The 13,606-nt window shown below is 44.8% G+C and overlaps 1 protein-coding gene across 3 annotated transcripts in view; it reads left to right on the top strand.

The window, feature by feature from the left end:
- Positions 1 to 11,277: 11,277 nt before the first annotated feature.
- LOC101086180 (dynamin binding protein) overlaps positions 11,278 to 13,606 on the top strand; it is a 114,335-nt gene continuing 112,006 nt past the window's right edge. For 2 of the 3 annotated variants that reach the window (XM_045040543.1, XM_023240827.2), the window contains exon 1: positions 11,278 to 11,425. The gene's annotated coding sequence lies outside the window, so the exon portion shown is untranslated. Of the gene's footprint in view, positions 11,426 to 11,470; positions 11,853 to 13,606 lie in introns of those variants that run through there. The other variant, XM_045040542.1, reaches the window with a different exon arrangement.

The raw sequence follows: 13,606 nt of genomic DNA, 5'->3' as shown, positions 1-13,606 counted from the left end.
TCACTTGCTTTGTTTTCAGGTTCCTTGGTACATAGTCACTTAACAGAGCTGATGTTTGTAAAGTATGATCACAGTGTGTTCCCTGACACAGCTACATACTTTCATTCATCCATTCATCATTCATTCATTCATTCATTCAAGGGACATTTGTTGAGTCCTTGCTCAATGCAGAGAATAAAAAAAAAAAAATCTAAAACTTGTGATCTTGGGCAGCTACAATCTAGTTGGGAAGACTAAATAGGTGATTACCCTGCGTTGTGGTAATTGCTATGATTCCACAAATGAAGGGGGCGGGGATGGAGAGCCTGTGGGAAGGTCCCCACTATGGTCTTGGGAAGATCAGGCAGGAAAGGCATCCCAGAGCTAGTGAAGTCTAAGGTGAGATGAAATAAGGTCAGATAAAGAGGCATTGGCCAGGTGGAAAGAAATGGGGCAGCAAGTGAGGTGGCAGGGTGGGGGACTGAGCGAGGGGCCAAAAGCCGAGGCCAGTGGGGTGGGGAGGGACAGATCATGAAGGACCTTTGAACCATATCAGAGTTTGGACTTTATCCTGAGAAGAACAAGGAGCCATTGAAGGGTTCCACTCAGGCAGTGCCAGGATCAGATTTAGAACGATCACCCTGGCTGCAGCCTCAAGAGCTGGCTGGAGCAGGAGCAAGACTGAGTCAGTGAAGAGGCTGCCGAAAGCCAGCTGAGAAGGCAGTCTGATCTGGGGCAGGGCAACATGATGAGGAAACGAATCAGTTGATTTTAAGTTAATCAAAAAGGAGATTATCTGGGGTGGGCCTGACCTAATCAGATGAGCCCTTTACAAACAGTTTCTCTGACTACCCTCAGAGGAAGAAAGCAGACAACCAGGTTGTGAGCTGCTTGTGAGGAGGAGCATCCCCTAGAAGTTGAGAATGCTCCCAGCCAACAGCTAGCGAGAAGAGGGGACCATAGTCCTACACCACAAGGAAGTGAATTATGCCAAAAATCTGAGTTTGGGCCAACACCTGAGTGCAGCCTTGTGCGGCCAGAGCAGAGGATCCAGCCAAACCACACCCAGACTCCTGACCATAGAAACTGCGAGATAATACATTCGTGCTGTTTTAAGTCTCTAATTTGTGCTGATTTGTTAAGCAGTAATAGGAAGATAATACATAAGCTATTTCATTTTTTTCCCCTGTCAACTGGGTTGGATGTAAATAGATAAAACACAGACGACCAATTGTAACCGCCGTACTGAGAGGTAGGGCTATCGTGCTCCCGCCTTGAGTGAATGTATGTGAAACAAAGCACAGGAGAAAAACAAAACCATGTAACTCTTTTAAAATAAGAGAGCTGGCGGAGTCACCTTTACCCAGTAGGTGACTGTGACACCATTTTCTCTCTGTAAAGGGACATGTCTCTGACAGCAGAGACTGTAGCCTTTAGATAACTGTAGGTAGTGTCTTGTCTCCGGTAGTTCCCATTATTTGTACAAAATTGCTTGTTACTAGATTGTGAAAACGCACCGTTGGCACAAACACTAAAACGAGAAAATGTAAAGGGTGTCCAGAGACTTTATAGACAGAATTGTTCTTCAAATGAGGGCTCGTCTCCCTTTCCCAGAGGATCAAAAATCAATACACAATGTGCCACATCCCAAGCTCTTCCATCCCACCTTCAGGACACTTTGAAGGAAAAGTGAGCGTGGGAGACTTCTTAAATAGCCAAACAGAGTTTCCCACAGCTTGAATCTTATTCTAAAATAGTAAGATCCCCAATACAGTAGTGTCAAGTTTTTGACTGTTAAAGGTCTGGGGTGTGAATTCACAGCAGTTCCTTTATTGATTCAGTCATCTGACAAACGGTTGAATCCCATTTATGAGTCAGACCCTGTGTTCAGAGTGGAGGAGAGAGTGGGTAAGCCAGAGAGATGCAGTTCCTACCTTTTTGGAGTTAGAGGGATGCGAAGGAAGAGACAAAGAACAAAACAAGAAACACGTGCAAAGAATTAGTATCCGAGAAGGTGCTGAGAGAGGAAATGCCAGGGGGATCTATCTGAGATAGGATGGTTAGGACGATTTCTCTGGAGGTGATATTTGAGCTGAGGTGTAAAGGATAAGACAAAGGAATAAAAGTTTCAGGCAGAAGGAAGAGGAAGCCTAAGGACCCTGTGGCAGGAAAGTGCCCGGCTGGTCCTAGCAGCTGCAGCTCTAAGGATGTGTGTGTGTGTGTTTAGCTTCTGGCTCTATGATCTAACATTCTAGAAGCCTAACCCAACAGAGGTCCAAGACACAGCTCGGCATCCAAACCACACTGAGTCTAGTCATAAGTGAACCAAAAAGATTCACTTTTTCCATGGCCGCAGGAAACACCCCAACCCGACTAGCCATCTCGAAAACAAGGATCAAGAAAGTGGGACAGCACGGCTTGCGACAAACCTGCTATCAGATGCCCACGTTCACGTATCCAGAGCATTATCTGCACATACGTGGTCCTATGATTTGTCTAAGACATACATGCCCAGCACACACCCTGCACGTCACTCCATCATGCCCACCTCCTGCCTGGAATATGACTTCATTTCTACTAGAACACTAAGCTCATTCTGACTATTAAACCATGAGTAAACATTCCCCCTGGGCAAATGCCTAAGCAAACATCAATTCTCTCCCTCCTCCCAAAAGTTAAATTCCACTATTTATAAGGATTGTCTCCCTTTTACCTTTTTCTTACTCCTCCCTTCACTGAATGTTTCACCCCACTCCCCTTCCCCTCACGGATCTTTTCCTCTGTTACGTTCATGCTCTTCCCTTCCTGCCATTCCCTGAACCCCTTCACCCCACCAAGGCTTCGGTGCTCAAGGGACATAGCATCACTCAGAAGCGGGGGACCTGGAGCTATTATAGGACAGGTGACAAGCGGCCAAAGAGAAGCCCTCAGGCGCCGCTTTTTTTCTGCTGACGTGCTGCTTCCTATTGCACAGTCCCAAGGAAGAAGCAAATAAAATCATCGCTTGGATCCGTGTCTACCTCCCCCCCCCCCACCCCAGGAGGAGGGACGAAAGACCTCTCTGACTTGTTTTTAGATATTCCCCCCATGTGAAGCCTTTGGAATGAAGAGTCCTTCCTGGGCATTAGATCAAAGGAGTCAAGTGAGTTTCCTTAATGCTTCCTGGAATCAGATGAAGTATAAACAAACTAAGAAATAAAAGGATCCCAATTTTCATTGTATATCCAGATACTGTATTTTACACACTGTAATTTATGGCAGATTTTATTTCACAGACTGATAAAAACATTTTTTTTAACTTCATTTATTTTGAGAGAGAGAGAGAGAGAGAGCACATAAGTGGGGTAGGGGCAAAGAGAGAGGGAGAGAGAATCCCTAGCAGGCTCTGCACTGTAATCACAGAGCTTGATGCGGGGCTCTATCCCACGAAACATGAGATCATGACCTGAGCCGAAATAAAGAGTCACACACTTTACCAACTGCGCCACCCAGGCACCCCCAAAAACATTTTTAAATGAAGGTTGCTATGGACTGAGTGTTTGTGTTCTCCCCAGAATTCAAATGTGGAAGCCCTAATGTGATGGCATTTGGAGGTGGAGAGACTTTGGGAGGTAATTCGGTCATGAAGATGGAACCCCCACCATGGGATTCTCATCCTCATCAGAGGAAGAGAGCTACCTTTTCTCTCTCTCTGCCATGTGAGCCTGCAACAAGAAGGGCATTTACAAGCCAGGAAGCAAGTTCTCACCAGAACCGACCATGCTGGCATGCTGGTGGCAGACTTCCCAACCCTCAGAACTGTGAGAAATAAGCCTTTGTTGTTTAAGTTTATGGTAATTTGTTACAGCAGCTGGAGTAGACTAGGACAAAGGAGAGATAAGGGGCCACTAACTTTCCCATTTTCTATTAAGGACAATTAGAAAAATACGATTGCTATCTATTATTACTATCAATTCATGAATGCCAAATATTAGCAAAGATATAATGTCAGGATAAAAAGAGTCATATAAATCAAATTATTTTTTTCACTTTGCTAGAGGAGAGCAAATGTTTCGTCTCAGGCTGGCATTTGTGAACCAGTAGTTTAATGATGGGGCCTTAGTGGCTCAAATAACTAAAAATTTATAAGCGGAGTTTTCAGGCACAGCTGGATCCAGGTACCTGAATTATGTGATCTGGACTTTTTCTCCACTTCTTGATTTCATTCTCTTCGGTGGTGACTTCATTCTCACATGAGCTCTCCCCATGAGGGGACCAGATGACCAAGCAGTCACTTCAAGCTTCTGTTCTACCAGTCTAGCAACAGACTATTGATTCTTGGGCCTGACTCTCAATAGCACAAATTGGTTTACGTGCCTGTCTCTGTGTGCCAAACAGTGACACTGGTCAGTCTCGGGTCATATGCCCAACTCCTGGAAGGCAGGGGAAGGTTAAGGGTGACTTATAGTATAGTTGACCTTTGAACAGCATGAGGGTTAGGGGCGTTGACCCCCACCCCCGTGCAGTTGAAAATCATGTATAACTTTTGACTTCCCCAAAGCTTGACTACTAATAGCTTGCTGTTGGCCAGAAGCCTTATCAATCAACTAGTCACATTATGACATAATAGTCATAGTCTGTTAACACATGTTGTTATATGTTTGTATGTTATATGTACTACAAACTGTATTCTTACAATAAAATCAGCCAGAGGAAAGAAAATGTTATTAAGAAAACCATAAAGAAGAGAAAACACATTTACAGTACTGTACTGTATTTATCAAAAACAATCTGCATATAAGTGAAACTATGCAGTTCAAACGCATGCTGTTCAAGTGTCAAAAGTAAACGAGGGTTGGTTCCAATTTTTTTTAATAAAAAATTGTTATCAAATACAGAAGAATCAATGGTTATAGACAAAAACAAAAGAGCATTACAACTTTGTTAAATTCAAGCAACATTTCAATTTTGCTCTGACTCTTAAGTGAATTCATTCATTCCACAAACATTTATGAAGTATACCTATGTGCTTTGACAGGCACTTTGACAGGCAACAAGGATGCAAAGATAAATTCATAGTCCCTGCCTTCAATGAACTCACCATCTGTAGAGAGAATGAGGGGCTGACACTTTATAATAGTATGTGAAGCAGTTGAGATCAGCCCTATCAAAGGCCAGAGAATCATAATCCATGTTGTCCTTCAGTCCCCTACTTTGTTTGGCTAAGGTCGACCTGACTTAGTACAGTATGAAGTCAGATGACTCTTTCCTATGAAACAGTGTACACTAATTCAAACAGATAATTATCATGGAGGAGTTGGGAGTGTGGGAGAATGTGAACTTGACCACAGCACAACAAGAAACAGCAATGTGGCCCAGCTGCTTAAATGGGCAATGTCTTCCCAGACTGTGCTAGAGACAGCACAGACTCACATCAGAAGAGCACAGTCCCACCTGGCCCCACAGGTGTCAAGCTTCCTCTGGAGTGTGGTAAATAGTTCCAGGCACATTTTCAGGGAAGACATTGAAGGTCACAACATGACTAAGCCTCATGGACCCACCAGGATAAAATATTGCCAAGGGAAGACAAACATGGCCAATTCAGAGGACAGGTGTGAAATCAGTTGAGTGGGAAGCCCACATTGCACAATGGAAAGACTTGGATACTGGCAGAGAGTGGTTTGAATCCTAGCTTTGTCCTTTACAAGCTCCATTTTCTTGGGCAAGTCAGGTTATTTCCCAAGGCATGGGTAAAGAATCATGAGTAGTACTCAAGATGTTCTTCAGGATAATTCAGGTGGCACAGGAGCCAACTGTGGGTGATGCTCTGACCCAATAATCAGTTGGCGAAAAATCGCTTAGTGAAAAAGTTGTTCTCTGATCGGTTTCTTTAGATTCTTCTGAATACATCAAGCTGAAAGTTTCTGTTTGGTCCTAACTTTCTAACACAGGTTAGTTTCATTTTTTAACGAATGCGGAGTGGCCTCCAGCTCAGAATTAGAATTTACTAACACTGTATTTTATTTCCACTGTATGTATTTTAAGGATTATCGCCTATGAATTACAGTCCATACTGGTTTTGCATTTATGGGAAGGGTACAAAGTCTCCCTTAAAAAACAAAGTGAGTAAATTTATTTTTATTTAAAAAAAATTTTTTTTAACATTTATTTATTTTTGAGACAGAGAGAGACAGAGCATGAACGGGGGAGGGGCAGAGAGAGAGGGAGACACAGAATCCAAAGCAGGCTCCAGGCTCCGAGCCATCAGCCCAGAGCCCGACGCGGGGCTCGAACTCACAGACCGTGAGATCATGACCTGAGCTGAAGTCGGACGTGTAACCGACCGAGCCACCCAGGCGCCCCCAAAGTGAGTAAATTTAAATAAAAATATTAAACAAAAAAATAGAAACATGGTATAGGAATGATGAAAGTGTGGGAAGCAGTAGGCAAACTACTTAACTTCCAGAGCCTCAGTGCCTCATTGACAAGCTAAGAATGACAAAACTCCCTGGCTGGGTTGTTGTCAATCTGTGCCGGGAAAAAACAATCAATATTATTTGGAAAAGGCAAAGATGAGCTTGTTTATTTTGCTTCATTAATGTAGACAACCAGGAAAAGAAAATAAAGATGATTTGTAAATTTATAAAATATTTTGTAAAAATTATTGATTCTATTCAAATGGGGAATCCATTTTTGGGGGTAATATTTTTCTGACCAACAGATGAAAAAAAAAAAGATAATGCTCTTTTTTTTCCCAAAATCTTTTTAATGTTTATTTTTATTTTTTTATTTTTAAATTTTTTTTTTCAACGTTTATTTATTTTTGGGACAGAGAGAGACAGAGCATGAACGGGTGAGGGGCAGAGAGAGAGGGAGACACAGAATCAGAAACAGGCTCCAGGCTCTGAGCCATCAGCCCAGAGCCCGACGCGGGGCTCGAACTCACGGACCGCGAGATCGTGACCTGGCTGAAGTCGGACGCTTAACCGACTGCGCCACCCAGGCGCCCCTTTAATGTTTATTTTTGAGAGAGACAGAGTGTAAGTGGCAGAGGGGCAGAGAGAGAGAGAGGGAGACACAGGATCCAAAGCAGGCTCCAGGCTTCAAGCTGTTAGCACAGAGCCCGACACAGGGCTTGAACTCAAGAACTATGAGATCATGACCCAAGCTGAAGTCGGACACTTAACCAACTGAGCCACACAGAGGCCCCTGTATGGTAAGCTCTTAACTGAAGGCCAGGCCTCAGTAAACATTTACTATAAAGTTATCCTCAGTTTTTCAGCTTCCCCTTTCTTTCCACTATCTTCTTCCTGATCCCCAGATACCTTCTCTCTTGTCTTCTCATGAAAATAGTAAAAGATAGGGTAATATCACTTAGATATACCTTGATGGATACACGAAAGAATGAGGTTTTTTTCCAAAGTATTACCTCAACTAGGCGTTTGCATTTTAAGGCAGATTTGTTTACCCTGTTTGATTTTTATTTCTAATTATGAAGAATTCCTTATTCCTCATTAAACCAATTTCAAGCTTCTGTAAATAGAGAAGGAGCTCATAGGGAATACTATATTCATGTATAAAAAGGGCTCTGAAGATAAACACAATACCATCTTTTCTTAGAACTCAGAGGCTTCCTTCCTCTTCTAGGAAGAACAAACCAGGGGTTGGCTTTAGTGTTGCCATCTGGGGTCTATGCCTAAATGGAACCAGATTGCCGCTGAGGTCTTCTTATAGGAGTTGGCCTTGCACTAGCACTAGACAAATGCCCTCCCTCCAGAATCGTCCCAACTCCTCCCTTGCCCAAGAGAGCATACTTCCTCCGCCCTTTCCTTCTTCCTCCATCCAACCTGAGTCCTCTCCTTTCTGTCCCGGTACATTCTGGCACCATTTTGATGAATAGTTAGTAATATTTCCAAGTGATGTCTTCCTTCTCTAACATCTTAGAATGCAAGCCTATGCCTTATATATTCTATCACTAAGATATCGAACCACGTCTTTTTTTTTTTTTAATTTTTTTTTCAACGTTTTTTATTTATTTTTGGGACAGAGAGAGACAGAGCATGAACGGGGGAGGGGCAGAGAGAGAGGGAGACACAGAATCGGAAACAGGCTCCAGGCTCCGAGCCATCAGCCCAGAGCCCGACGCGGGGCTCGAACTCCCGGACCGCGAGATCGTGACCTGGCTGAAGTCGGACGCTTAACCGACTGCGCCACCCAGGCGCCCCTCGAACCACGTCTTTAATAATAGAGATAGGAATATATTCTCTGAACTTCTCCCCCCACCTTTTTTTTTTTTTTAGAGCTGGACCCTGGCTATTCAAAGACTAACAGATGACTCCCACCTTGAGCAAAGCCAATTTAGTTTAGTTTCAGCAACTTGCTACTCTCATCAACTTGCCATCACCAGCAGCAGGTTGTGGCTGTGACGTGATACATTCCAGAGGGAAGTCAGGGGGAGTTGGCTTTGATTTGGGGCCAATCCATGCCACACTGTTAGTGAGGCAGTCTATCATAACCGTGATGGACACTTCAGGTGCAATATGTCCTGACAGGTTGAATTTAGGTTCAGACCTCAGAGATCAAAAAACGACACAACTAAACAGTTTTGATCAATGGGATTAACCAAAATGCAATTGAACCATTCCCTGTTTTGGCTTATTGAGGATTTTCCAGGAAAAAAGCCAGTCAAGCTTTTTCACTTTAACATTACACATCTGGATATTGTCATTATTGCTCACAGAGAAGTTCCACATACATTTATCTCCATTGATCCTTTTCATTCTAGTCTCTTAAAATTTAGGATATTTTATAATGCGTCAATAGGGTGACTGAAAATGAAATTTGCATTCTTTACCAAGACCCACCAGGCCCAGGATGATCTTCACCCCGTCTGTTTTCAGTTTCACGTCATAATACTTGCTCTCTTGCTCACACTGGCTTCTCTTCTGATTCTGAAACTCATCAAGTTGCTTTCCACTTCATGGACTTTGCACCTTCCGTTTCTCCTTCTTGAAAGTCACTTCCTCAGCTCTAAAATATTTATCTGATTCTTTCTCATCTTTTAGGTCTCAAGCGAATGGTTACATCCCCAGGGACTTCCCTGACCATTACTATATTCAGAGAAGCTTCCCACCACTTACCTAGGCCCTTATCAGGCCAGATATTCATCTAAACCACAGAACACAGAGATTATTTTCCCAGTTCCCTCAAAGACTGTATATAATTTGTACCATTCCAGTTGCACAAAAGTGAATTCACTATATACAGTGGATGCTTAGGGCACTAGGACTTCATTCTCTATGATCTAATCTATCTTATCCTTTGGTTTATTTCCTTCACTGCACTCATCACATCCTGTCACTGTTTGGTGTATCATTGGTTTATTTATGTATTGTTTGTCACCATACACTAGAATGTGAGCTCCATGAGGGCAGGAGGCTTGGTCTGTCTTAGGCTAAATCCCAAACATATAGCACAATATTTATGGCATCGCAAATGTATAATAAATCTTTGGTGATGAGTGAGAAAATACTATTTTGCCTTTAATGATTTAGAATCTTTGCCATGCCCTAGGGCAATGATTCTTAAACTCCAGTGTACCCAGTAAGGAACCTTCCTCCAAAGATTCAGATTCAGTGATCAGAGCATTCTAAAATTGACTGTTTAAGGTAAAAGAAAAAGATCATGTTGGATTGGGTGTATGTTAAGACATTCAAAATTGTCTTTTTAAAATGAAATGCTTGATTTCTATTTCATCTTGATTTCATATGACATTAGAAACATTACAAAAGTACATCCGGGAAACACAAAATTGTGGTTAGTTGAATAGTGACAATATCTTCAAAAATAAAGGCTATAAATTTGCAATGTTAATTACTTATTCTTAGGAAGAAAAGTCACTGTTTCACAGACAAATGAAGTGTTTGTTAACAATTTTGTCAAAACCCAGAACACTGATATTTTAGCAGAGTTTTCTGCCCACAATGTTCACATGCATCAAAAAAAGCAAAGAATAGTATGGTAGTTCCTCAAAAGAAAGAAAGAAAGAAAGAAAGAAAGAAAGAAAGAAAGAAAGAAAGAAAGAAAGAAAGAAAGAATTACTATGTGATCCAGCAGTTCTACTTCTGTGTATAGCCTCACAAGAACTGAAGTCAGCGTTTCAGACAGATATTTGTACACCCATGTTCATAGCAGCAGGATGGACAACAGTCAAAAAGCAAACGGATGGAGTTAAGTCGCTGACAGATGAATGGATAAACAGAAGGTTGTACACACACAATGCAATATTATTCTGACACTCACTACAACCAGGATGACCCTCGAAGACACTATGCTAAGTGCAATAAGCTAGTCACAAAAGGAAATACTGTAGGATTCCACTAATGTGGGGTGTGTGGTAGTCAAATTCAGAGACAGAAAGTGACAGTTGGGTGGAGAGAAACGAGTTAGTGTTTAATGAACATGGTTTCAGTTCGGGGACATGAAAAGGCTGTGGGGATGGATGGTGGCGAAGGTCGCACGACAGTGTTGAATGAATGTCCTTCATGCCACAGAATCGTACACTTAAAAATGGTGAAAATGGCAAGTTGTACGTTACGTGTATTTTACCACAAGGAAAGGGGAAAGGAAAGCCCACGAACGTTTTGAAATAGAGGTTTCTCTGTTGTGCGTACACAGTGACAGACTTGTTGAATTCTCCCGGATCTCCTAGGTGGATCCAGAAACGGAAGGCACACAAATTCAAGCGACAGGCCAGCAGTGGGACTCTGTGGCCTTTACCACACAAAGGGAATCCTGCGAGGATTCGCGAACAAGTTAAAAGCGGTCTCTCAGCCCCGCCCAGTCCTTACATCGTGTTACTCCTCGCTTTTAAATTCTCGGAGTTGTCCTGAGAGACTTTCCTCAGGGGAAAAATGGGACAGACAGAGGCGCGCGTCAACCTTGTGTAACGTGATAAAGGAAACTGCCTCGGGGCGGCAAAGAGGACGCCACCACAGGCAGGAACCGAACGGGCCTTCCCTCAGTGGCATTTCGCCTCTTTTCCAGGCTGAAGGGCCGCGTGGGGTGAGGGACTCGCTCTGAGCCGGAGCCGCACGCGGCCTGGGAGGCGGCGGGCGCCCTGGCCGCGCCGGCGCGTGCCTCAGTTTCCCCGGCCAGAGGCCTTCGGAGCGCCGCCCCCTCTGACGCCGCAGGGCGGGTGGGCGGGCGGGCGGGCCGACAGGGGGCGCGAGCGCGGGGCGGGCTCCCGGAGGTGGGCGCGCGGGGACCGAGGCGCCCCAGGGCCGCGCGGCCGAGAGAGGCGGAAGCCGGGGCGGGAGGCGGGGAGGCGGGAGGCGGGGCGGCGGCGCTGAGTCACACCGGATCGGCCCGCCCGCCGCTTCCAGGGGCGGAGGTGACAGCGGCCCGGGACGGGCGGCCGCAGCCAGCTGCCCGCCGCGCCGAGGGACCGCTGGGCGGCGGAGAGCAGGTCAGGGCCGGGCGGGGAGCATGAGTCGCTGACCCGGGGCGGCGGGCGGAGGGCGGAGGGGACCCGAACCCCGAGGGACGCGCCGCGTGGTCCGGCCTGCGCCACCCCTTTCCCCGAGGCGGCCGCTGCCGTGGCCGGGAGCCCCCCGGGGGACGGAGGTGGGGGGCGCCGGCCCTCCTCGGAGCCCGCGTCGGGTCCCGCCCTGTGAGGTCCCGGCGAGTGGCAGAGGCTGGGCGGCCGGCAGTCAAGGGGCTGCGGCCGTGGGCTCGTTAAACGGTGTCAAGCCCGGGGCTCTTTTCACCGCACCGCCCTGCCACTCGGGCAATGAGGCGGAATTTGAGAGCTGGGAAAGAATTCGGCATTAGCCCAGCCCCCTGATTTTACAGATGAAGAAATCTTCTGGCTTGCTCAGAGTCCCATCCAGTCGGTATGGGAGTCCGTGATTCTGTGTCAGGGAGGCAGGGAGGGATGATTTCCGAGGCAAGAGTAAGACCTGTTTGGCTAGAGATGCATGTTTGGTTATGCTGGAGTTTTGCTGTTACCCGCGCACACCTGCATTCCTGCCACAGGTCCTGACGTCCACCAGGCATCAGTTTCTCAAAGCGCTTAACCTTGAAAAGGGTGACGGTGCTGGCAGTTGCGTAAAGGAATATTGGGGTTACAGACTGGTCAGGTCTGCTGCACGTTAGGTGCTGTGGAGAATGCTTGGGGTGTAGAGTTCGTTTTTAAGTGCAAAAAAGAAAAAAACCCACCCCGCTTTAAATGCAACCTCATTATCCTGTATTTTCATCAAGCAATAACGAATGGCTCTCCCACCGTGATTCTGTTTTATTGGTAACTTGCCTACTTTACAGTAATTTGCGGATCTTGTGTTGAAACACTTTCTTTACCTAATTAGTGATGCTGTGGTATGTGGCAAGCCAGTGGCAGGCTTAATGTTTAGGGTTTGAGCATAGTTTAGCTCCAGTTGTTTCAAATAGCTGAGTTCCAGGGGGGAGAGTAGCACTGATTAACCCCTAGTTGCATTTGGCAGACGAAGTCCCTGGCACCGGACAGGTGTGCGTTCTCAGTTAGTGCTGTGTTGATGACCCTCACAACAGGAATAGATTCCAGGTGATGAACGAGTTAGTTTATCCCTCCCCACCTGTGTTTCTCTAAATTATTGAATTAAAGGATCTCTAGCCCGTTTCCATCTCCTGACTTTATGTGTTAATTTGGAAACTGCCACTCATTGTGACAACAGAGAGTTTTCATAAAACAAGTCACTTTATCAGCATTGGCCTAGAGAAGTGAAAAGTGATTTTTCTTTTTCTTTTTTTTTTTTTCCCTGGGTGCTTAATTTATTTGATATGAACAGGTTTCCGTTTTGAATGATTTCAATAGGTGTCAAGCCAAATTAAACATGCCTACTTTAAGACAGTTTTTTTTCTGTCCTGCTTGTTATGTTTTATTTAAAAAAATTTTTTTTTAACATTTATTTATTTTTGAGACAGGGAGAGACAGAGCATGAACGGGGGAGGGTCAGAGAGAGAGGGAGACACAGAATCTGAAACAGGCTCCAGGCTCTGAGCTGTCAGCACAGAGCCCGACGCGGGGCTCGAACTCAAAGAGTGCGAGATCGTGACCTGAGCCGAAGTAGGCCGCTTAACTGACTGAGCCACCCAGGCGCCCCTCTGTCCTGCTTTTTAATTGGAAGATATATAATTAAACAAAGAAAGGTCCTTAAAGAAATCTGAAATAAATAACAGTATGATACCATCAGTTTCTTAGAAATAATGTACAACCTGTGATTACTTTTTTAATCTCAGCAGTGCCAAATGCCATACGTAATAACCTCTCAGCCATAGTGCAGTTCACAGAAATCAATCATATCAATCAAATGAAAAGGAGATTCAACACACAGATCTGAATGGAATTGCTTAAAATAAAAGCATCACGCATTTAAAAATTACAGATACTTCAGTGTTCACTGACGTTCAGAGACTGGAATGGGGTGCTTTGTGAGAACAGCTAAAATCTGACCTGGGAGTGGGGTGTATGCGGTGCACAGATAACTTTTGCAATAAACTGAGAACATTCTGCCTCAGGAAATGTGATAAGATGTCATTTCTGTAGCGCTCCTATTGTGTGTATTTTCGGCTGAGATATAATAATCTTTATAGACAATCTGTCCAAATATGT

Source organism: Felis catus, chromosome D2 (genome assembly GCF_018350175.1).
Source record: "Felis catus isolate Fca126 chromosome D2, F.catus_Fca126_mat1.0, whole genome shotgun sequence".
In the NCBI taxonomy this organism is placed as follows: domain Eukaryota; kingdom Metazoa; phylum Chordata; class Mammalia; order Carnivora; family Felidae; genus Felis; species Felis catus.
This window is presented reverse-complemented; position numbering and strand designations above follow the sequence as displayed.